The sequence below is a fragment of the Schistocerca americana genome, chromosome 5 (genome assembly GCF_021461395.2).
Source record: "Schistocerca americana isolate TAMUIC-IGC-003095 chromosome 5, iqSchAmer2.1, whole genome shotgun sequence".
NCBI classification, from domain to species: domain Eukaryota; kingdom Metazoa; phylum Arthropoda; class Insecta; order Orthoptera; family Acrididae; genus Schistocerca; species Schistocerca americana.
The window spans coordinates 305,619,527-305,628,189 of NC_060123.1; the positions used below are offsets into that span (position 1 = coordinate 305,619,527).

General features: G+C 44.7%; 1 pseudogene; it reads left to right on the forward strand.

Annotated features, from left to right (window-relative positions):
* The first annotated feature begins 1,866 nt into the window (after positions 1 to 1,866).
* On the forward strand, positions 1,867 to 1,984 carry LOC124617102 (annotated as a pseudogene).
* The last annotated feature ends 6,679 nt before the right edge of the window (positions 1,985 to 8,663 follow it).

Consider the following 8,663-nt stretch of genomic DNA (forward strand, 5'->3'; position numbering starts at 1 on the left):
GGAACATTCCTTGAAGAGCTTCGTCAACATTTTTATGGGCCCGAAAGCACCCTGCAGTGATGTCGATCCTCGGTGTAATCGTTAACAACGTGGAACAATTGCGGCGAGATAGGTACAGTCCGAATCATCGAAGTAACGTGCGCAGTCTGACGGCGCATGATCGTGGTCTGTGCTTCACTCGATTCTGGGAGGTGTCACATGATAGTATTCTCAAAAATATCAAAAAATTACTTCGACTGTCTTAACTGGGTGTGTATATGTTTGAGAGAGTACCGTTTTGCAACAACTGTCACCTCATTTCCATGTTTGCCGATTACAGCGCCATCTATCATGAAACGAGAGAAATGTTTCACACAAAAGTTACACATTTTTTCACGGAGAATCCAGGTCTGCGATGAAAATAGGGGTTCCTATTTAAGATTTCAAAATCCTCCCCCCCCCCCCCCCCCGCCTCCCACCTCACCTCCGTGGGTGGTGCAGGGGGTCGAGCGTTATGTTAATGGATGTCCCTCTTCGATGTTACAACCTTTATTACTACTTTTTTTTAATCCGTTGTGTTTTTCGCCAAATATTCCGACAAACAATTTTAACTGCCTCATCCTGTGTAGTAAAACCTTTTCCGAGCATTTGGAACACCTCAGTTCAGGTAACTAGGTATGCGGGGCGAGGTGTGTTTAGCGGTGAAACCATCTAAGGTAAACTTCGTGAGCCCTGAAATTTCTTTCCTGGGGCACCTCGTTTCTGCTGGTGGGGTTCGTGTGGACCACTCACGAACTCGGACGGTATGTAGGTACAAACCTCTGAAAAGCAAGAAAGTCATAGCCCGGTTCGTCGGTTTGATATATTTTGTTTTTCGAAATTCTATTACCCCTTTGAACGCTTGCGTCATAAGGGCGTGGACGTGTACTGGAAAGCAGGAGGGCTTCGATAGCTTGTGGCGCGCATTGAGTAATGATCCTCTGCTGGTTGTCCCTGATTTTCACCTCCCATTTATTATGCAAACTGATAGCCAGCCGTTGTGACCGAGCGGTTCTAGGCGCTTCAGTCCGGAACTGCGCTGTTGCTACGGTCGCAGGTTCGAATCCTGCCTCGGGCATGGATGTGTGTGATGTCCTTAGGTTAGTTATGTTTAAGTAGTTCTAAGTCTAGGGGACTGATGACCTGAGATGTTAAGTCCCATAGTGCTCAGAGCCATTTGAACCATTTTGCAAACTGATGGCTCCAACTCTGGAGTAGCAACGGTGCTACTTCAGAAGCAAAATGAAGAGACGGCCTATTGCTTATGCTTCTCATTCCCCGACTTCGGCCGCGGTTAAGCGGTCCACGTATGACTTGGAGGCATTCACGGTCTTGTTCGCAGTCGAAAAATTTAAGTTTTATCTCGAGCACCGAGAACTTGAACATCGAACTACCAAACCCTTACCTGGCTCACCCACGTAAGACTGTCCGCATTGCTCTTTGGCTGGTGCGCCTGTCAGCTTTCAAATTATCGATGAGGCATATTAGGAGCAGTGAGAATGTGGTGGTTGCGGCCCTCAGTCGCACGTTCGAGGAACAAGGGGGTGGAAGATTTCGTTCGACCCTCTGCCGGACTGGATATCATGGGAGCTGTTCTTGCTGAGGTGCCGACTCTGTTTACCAACTTAGAGGAGGAACAAGAGGAAAATCTTGAGTTGTGTGCTCTTAGGAGGCAAGTTGCTTTGGGCGAGGTAGTGGCAGGGTGTCGGACTAAAAAGGGATCTTGTGTTTGTGTTTCAGGCCTCGAGGCAGGGACCGGTTGAATGTTTGTTTGCACCGCGCCTAGATCGCAACGGTCTTTAAATATTGTCATGAGACCGTTTTAAGAGAACACCTTGGCATATACCGGGCAACGGCCTTGCCGCAGTGGATCCACCGGTTCCCGTCAGATCACAGAAGTTAAGCGCTGTCGGGCGTGGCCGGTACTTGGATGGGTGACCATCCGGGCTGTCATGAGCTGTTGCCATTTTTCGGGGTGCACTCAGCCTCATGATGCCAATTGAGGGACTACTCGACCGAGTAGTAGCGGCTCCGGTCAAAGAAAACCATCATAACGACTGGGAGAGCGGTGTGCTGACCCCACACCCCTCCTATCCGCATCCTCAGTTGAGGATGACACTGCGGTCGGATGGTCCAAATGGGCCACTTGTGGCCTGAAGACGGAGTGCTTTTTGGCATATACAAGACCGTACATAAGATTAGAGAATTCGTAACTAGGCCATCACTGTATAGAGATATTAGGTGGCTAATCGCCCAGTGCCATCACTGTATAGAGATATTAGGTGGCTAATCGTCCAGTGCCAGACGCGTAAGATAGCGAAGCTCGGTTCAGGTAACTGGAAGGGGTTGCTGCTGTCCTCCTGGATAGAACGGTCCATGGAAAGAACTTTTATTGACTATGTGTGTCTGTTACCCCGAACTCAGGCCGGGTGAAGATACATTTTCGTGGCCGTTGACGGTTTCACTAGGTTTGTTTGGTTGTGTCCTAATACAGGGATGACAACCAATATCAGTGTCAAACATCTAAGTGGAATATTTTCGCTCTGTGGTCCGCCAAAGGTACTGGTCAGTGACAACTCTCCTGCCTTTGTTTCTCTGAATTTCGGCATTTTTGCTTTCTCATTGTGTCGCCCATGTGACAACAACGCCATATTAGGCTCAACCTTCCTTTGCCGAAAGATTTAATCGAAATTTAAAGGTGGCGTTGATCACCTTATATGCTGAGACGCAAACGAAATGGGAATCGTTTCTTGCCATGGTTGAATATTCTTAGCGAAGTCAAAGCCATATTTACCAACAGAAACTAAACGAATCAAAATAAGATAAGCAGAGCTATACGAGAAGCAATCAGTGAATTCTAAACTAAAATTTTGCTAGCTTATCCCAGGACAATTTCTTAGCCTTAAAACTGTGCAAAGGTCAAAGTGATGTAGCCTATTCATTCGCCGTGTGTACAAACTAGAGCTAAAGCGGAACATAACAGAAGCCGAAATATTGATTTCGGTCTTCTGAATTTGTTTGATAGTGGAATATCCTCCTTACAATCATGAACTTCAAAATTGTGGATTTTGAGATGTGGTCGTGGAACTGCGAAACAAAGTCCATACCCGTAATATTCTACATATATTATATTGAAGAATTTACACCTCTTCTAGCAACAAGTTACCGTAGGTCAATGGAGCAATGGGGGATACCACGGGACTGCTGAACGGCGCAAGTCATTGCCCTCTTGAAGAGTGGTTGTGGGTCAGATAACCATAATTACAGGCCTACATTGCTGTATAATTTTGGAACACGACATATCCTTCCGTGTTATCACCGTATTGGAGAACCAAAGTTTCCTCTGCAGCAATCAACATGGATTTCAGAAACAGACATCCGTGGAAACCCAGTTAATTCTGTTCGTCCATGAGATCCAGAGCGCCGTAAACGATATCTAGACTGATGCAGCATTTCATGAGTTCTTTAAGGCATTCGATGCAGTTCGGCACTGCCAAGTAGCTTACCGAATATTGGACCAACTTTTTGATTGGATTCAGTACATCCTAGTATGGTCTGATACAGTATGCAATATACTATGCTTGGCAAAGAAGTGAAGCATCCAGATGGGTAACAGGAAACGAAATGAAACTGCACAGGTCGAGAAGGAATGGTGTCTGACTGATTAGAATAGCAAGTAAAATTTACAAAGAACTTGGCTGTATGAGCCCACTTATCAGTATGACGTTGCAGCCTCTCTGACCTGAATGCAAGCACTGTTTCGGTTGGGAGGGTGTCATAAAAGCCGTTGTATATTCTTCTGAGTCAAGCTGGACCGCAGCTGTTGTAATGGTCTTTGATATCCTGCATACTGGTATTGGGACAGAATCGACATCCGAGCTGGTCCCACACATCTTCTACAGGGATGAGATTTGGTGATCTTTTTGGCCACAGAAGTACCTCAGCATCATGCAGTCTGCTCACAGAGACAACTGCCATGTGCAGATGAGCATGTCCTGTTGAAAAATGGCACAATGATACTATGGCATGAGAGATAACACCTGAAGACGAAGGACATCTTTAAACTACCGTTGTACCAACAGAGTTCCCTCAGTCACAACCAGTCATAAACTGAAATCATACTCGATGACTCGTCACACCGTGATGCCAGAAGTAACACCTCTTTGCCTCTCTCCAAAATAATGGAAGGATGTGGCCTCTTCCTGTCACATGAGGTAACACATGAGGACACAGGATCTCCGTGGTAGACCGGAGTGCCGTTAGAGATTCCCCCTCAGTCACTATCAGCCGTGGATCGCCCCCTCCCCTCCCCCCACCATATCATGCCTTTGGGAAGGATGACGTTTGAAACATGCATCCGGCCATTCAGGTTCAGGGTTTTCGTGATTTCTCTAAATAGCTTCAGGCAAATGCTGTGATGGTTCCGTTGAAAGGGCACGGCCGATGCCCTTCCCAATCCTTGACACAATCCGAGTTTGTGCTCCGTCTCTAGTGATCTTGACGTCGACGGGACTTAAAACCCAATCTTCCTTCCTTCTTTCCCCACACCACGACGCCAGGAGTAATACAGCTATACCCGGGAACAGGACCTCTCCCAGCTCGCCGCCATACTCAACGTCGATGGTCGTGCAGGGCCACAATTCAGTGCTGAACACAATGCGACGCCGTTCATCAGCTATTCATGCTTCCTGGTCACTGAGCCACTCCAAAAACAGCCGTTTGTGCAGTTGTGTTTACGTCAGCCTAAGCATGACACTGTGATTCCCTAGTCCGGCTGCAGCTAGACTCAGACCGTTTGTGGGATGATACACAATCTTACAGGGAACTCATGAACCCGTTACTTGTTCTCAAGTGGCAGGTGAAGATGTGAAGGGGTTATCATGTGCTGGGCGCACAATGTGGCGATCCTACAATGTGGTGGTCAGATGTGGTCGACTGGAACCTTGGCGACAAATATGTCAGAGCAGTCCAACATCGGACCGCAGTCACATCCGAATGCCCCACAGACCTGGATACTGCATGATTCGATGAGACGACCCAGGACCCACAACGACACTCCTTTCAAACTGTCAGGTGCTGATAACGCTGTCTCATACAAGTACGTGGCTTCTCAGTGTTCTTCTCAGTGATAAATCTCGATCTGACACTGTTAACACCCCTTATACAGAGCGGTCAGAAACAGTCTGAAAAGCTTGTGAGGGTGTTGCAGGGAGGGTTTAGGCTGCCAGGTTTCGCAGAGAAAAGCCCGCGGCACTTTATAGCTAACTTCATTACTACACATACGTCCACCGCTCTTGTCAGTTATCGTGATATTTTGAAAGCGATAATAGGCCTATGACGATGCAGCAGCTAAAAAACCCATTGCAAGGAATAAAATATTGGCATGTTACACACAAACAAAATTTTTTCTTCAGAAAAGACTGATGTATACCTTTTAATGGTATTAACTTGGACATATTTTCTGCAATGTTTATTAACTGACTAGATTCTTAAACATATTTTTTAAATCCTAAAAACTATGTAATATTACTTCTCAGTAATCAGATAAAAGTGATGTTTCATACCAAAATAAGATTTAGTTTGACTGCAGATCGTTACGGGAAGTGTGCATACATGCCCAGTAATATTCAGTAAGCACTGCTAACACATGCTGCATCACTCACATTCTTCACAAAATTAACTTCCATACAGCTGCAGTCCTGTTAGGAGAAGTGGTTTAAGTGATGCTCCTTCCATTTCTCCTTCGGTGTTGGATTTGCTTGTCTTGATGGCCACAAAATGGAAGGTCGACAAGTTAGAGGCACACCTGCTTTTCTTTTCAACACATCAACTTCCTTTAGACATAAGACGAGTTGAGCCAAATGTAGTAGGCCTATATATAGTGAATATATTTGTGCATAACTTTCTACTTGTTGAAACCTGTCTTTCACAAATACTTAACTAAACGAGAAATATTATTCCACGCATTTTGTTTCTTGATCAAAAACTGCCAACTGTGTGTCCCGAATGATTTTTTTGGGGCACTAGGACATTTATATGAAAACCGGATCTGTCACCGAAAAAACTGATCGTCTGCTCAACCAACGCAGGTTACGCTTACATATACTTGATACGAAAAAAAATTGATTCGTTGCGCCGTTTGCAAATTAATTAGAACTGAAGTTAGCCAATCGTTGCGCCGTTTGCAAATTAATTAGAACTGAAGTTAGCCAATCAGGTAGTTTCGCGCCAGATTTAAGTGTCCCACCAGGTACAATCAGTGTCAGTTCTCGTAGCGCAGCTGATAGCGCACGAGATGCTCAGCTTTTGTCTCGGGCTCGATCCTTACCACCGTCCCATGTCCAACTTTTCTATCTCCCTCCAGTTCAGTTTCAGAAAACAGAAGTAAGAACACGTTCGGCGACACCGTATCTGGCGCGCCGCTTGAATTGCGCACGGAACTACCTGTTTGGCTAAATGCAATGCTAATTAACTCGCAAGCTGTGCATAGTATCGGATTTTTCCTTAACAATTACTTCTCAGCACAAGCTACTCTACCACAACCTTATACGTTCTTCAGTGTGTTCCTGACAGCCCTGTAAATCCTAACAGGTCTGGTAGCAATACTAAACAGGAACAATGTTACTGCACTCCGATGGCGGTTCTACCTGCTGCAGAGAATTGCTTTTTTATTTTTGATCATCAGTCTACTGACTGGTTTGATGCGGCCCGCCACGAATTCCTTTCCTGTGCTAACCTCTTCATCTCAGAGTAGCACTTGCAACCTACGTCCTCAATTATTTGCTTGACGTATTCCAATCTCTGTCTTCCTCTACAGTTTTTGCCCTCTACAGCTCCCTCTAGTATCATGGAAGTCATTCCCTCATGTCTTAGCAGATGTCCTATCATCCTGTCCCTTCTCCTTATCAGTGTTTTCCACATATTCCTTTCCTCTCCGATTCTGCGTAGAACCTCCTCATTCCTCACCTTATCATTCCACCTTATTTTCAAAATTCGTCTATAGCACCACATCTCAAATGCTTCGATTCTCTTCTGTTCCGGTTTTCCCACAGTCCATGTTTCACTACCATACAATGCTGTACTCCAGACGTACATCCTCAGAAATTTCTTCCTCAAATTAAGGCCGGTATTTGATATTAGTAAACTTCTGTTGGCCAGAAATGCCTTTTTTGCAATAGCGAGTCTGCTTTTGATGTCCTCCTTGCCCCGTCCGTCATTGGTTATTTTACTGCCTAGGTAGCAGAATTCCTTAACTTCATTGACTTCGTGACCATCAATCCTGATGTTAAGATTCTCGCTGTTCTCATTTCTACTACTTCTCATTACCTTCGTCTTTCTCCGATTTACTCTCAAACCATACTGTGTACTCATTAGACTGTTCATTCCGTTCAGCAGATCATTTAATTCTTCTTCACTTTCACTCAGGATAGCAATGTCATCAGCGAATCGTATCATTGATATCCTTTCACCTTGTATTTTAATTCCACTCCTGAACCTTTCTTTTATTTCCATCATTGCTTCCTCGACGTACAGATTGAAGAGTAGGGGCGAAAGGCTACAGCCTTGTCTTACACCCTTCTTAATACGAGCACTTCGTTCTTGATCGTCCACTCTTATTATTCCCTCTTGGTTGTTGTACATATTGTATATGACCCGTCTCTCCCTATAGCTTACCCCTACTTTCTTCAGAATCTCGAACAGCTTGCACCATTTTATATTGTCGAACGCTTTTTCCAGGTCGACAAATCCTATGAAAGTGTCTTGATTTTTCTTTAGCCTTGCTTCCATTATTAGCCGTAACGTCAGAATTGCCTCTCGCGTCCCTTTACTTTTCCTAAAGCCAAACTGATCGTCACCTAGCGCATTCTCAATTTTCTTTTCCATTCTTCTGTATATTATTCTTGTAAGCAGAGTCGATGCATGAGCTGTTAAGCTGATTGTGCGATACTTCTCGCACTTGTCAGCTCTTGCCGTCTTCGGAATTTTGTGGATGATGCTTTTCCGAAAGTCAGATGGTATACCGCCAGACTCATATATTCTACACACCAACGTGAATAGTCGTTTTGTTGCCACTTCCCCCAATGATTTTAGAAATTCTGATGGAATGTTATCTATCCCTTCTGCCTTATTTGACCGTAAGTCCTCCAAAGCTCTTTTAAATTCCGATTCTAATACTAGATCCCCTATCTCTTCTAAATCGACTCCTGTTTCTTCTTCTATCACATCAGAGAAATCTTCACCCTCATAGAGGCTTTCAATGTATTCTTTCCACCTATCTGCTCTCTCCTCTGCATTTAACAGTGGAATTCCCGTTGCACTCTTAATGTTACCACCGTTGCTTTTAATGTCACCAAAGGTTGTTTTGACTTTCCTGTATGCTGAGTCTGTCCTTCCGACAATCATATCTTTTTCGATGTCTTCACATTTTTCCTGCAGCCATTTCGTCTTAGCTTCCCTGCACTTCCTATTTATTTCATTCCTCAGCGACTTGTATTTCTGTATTCCTGATTTTCCCGGAACATATTTGTACTTCCTCCTTTCATCAATCAACTGAAGTATTTCTTCTGTTACCCATGGTTTCTTCGCAGTTACCTCCTTTGTACCTATGTTTTCCTTCCCAACTTCTGTGATGGCCCTTTTTAGAG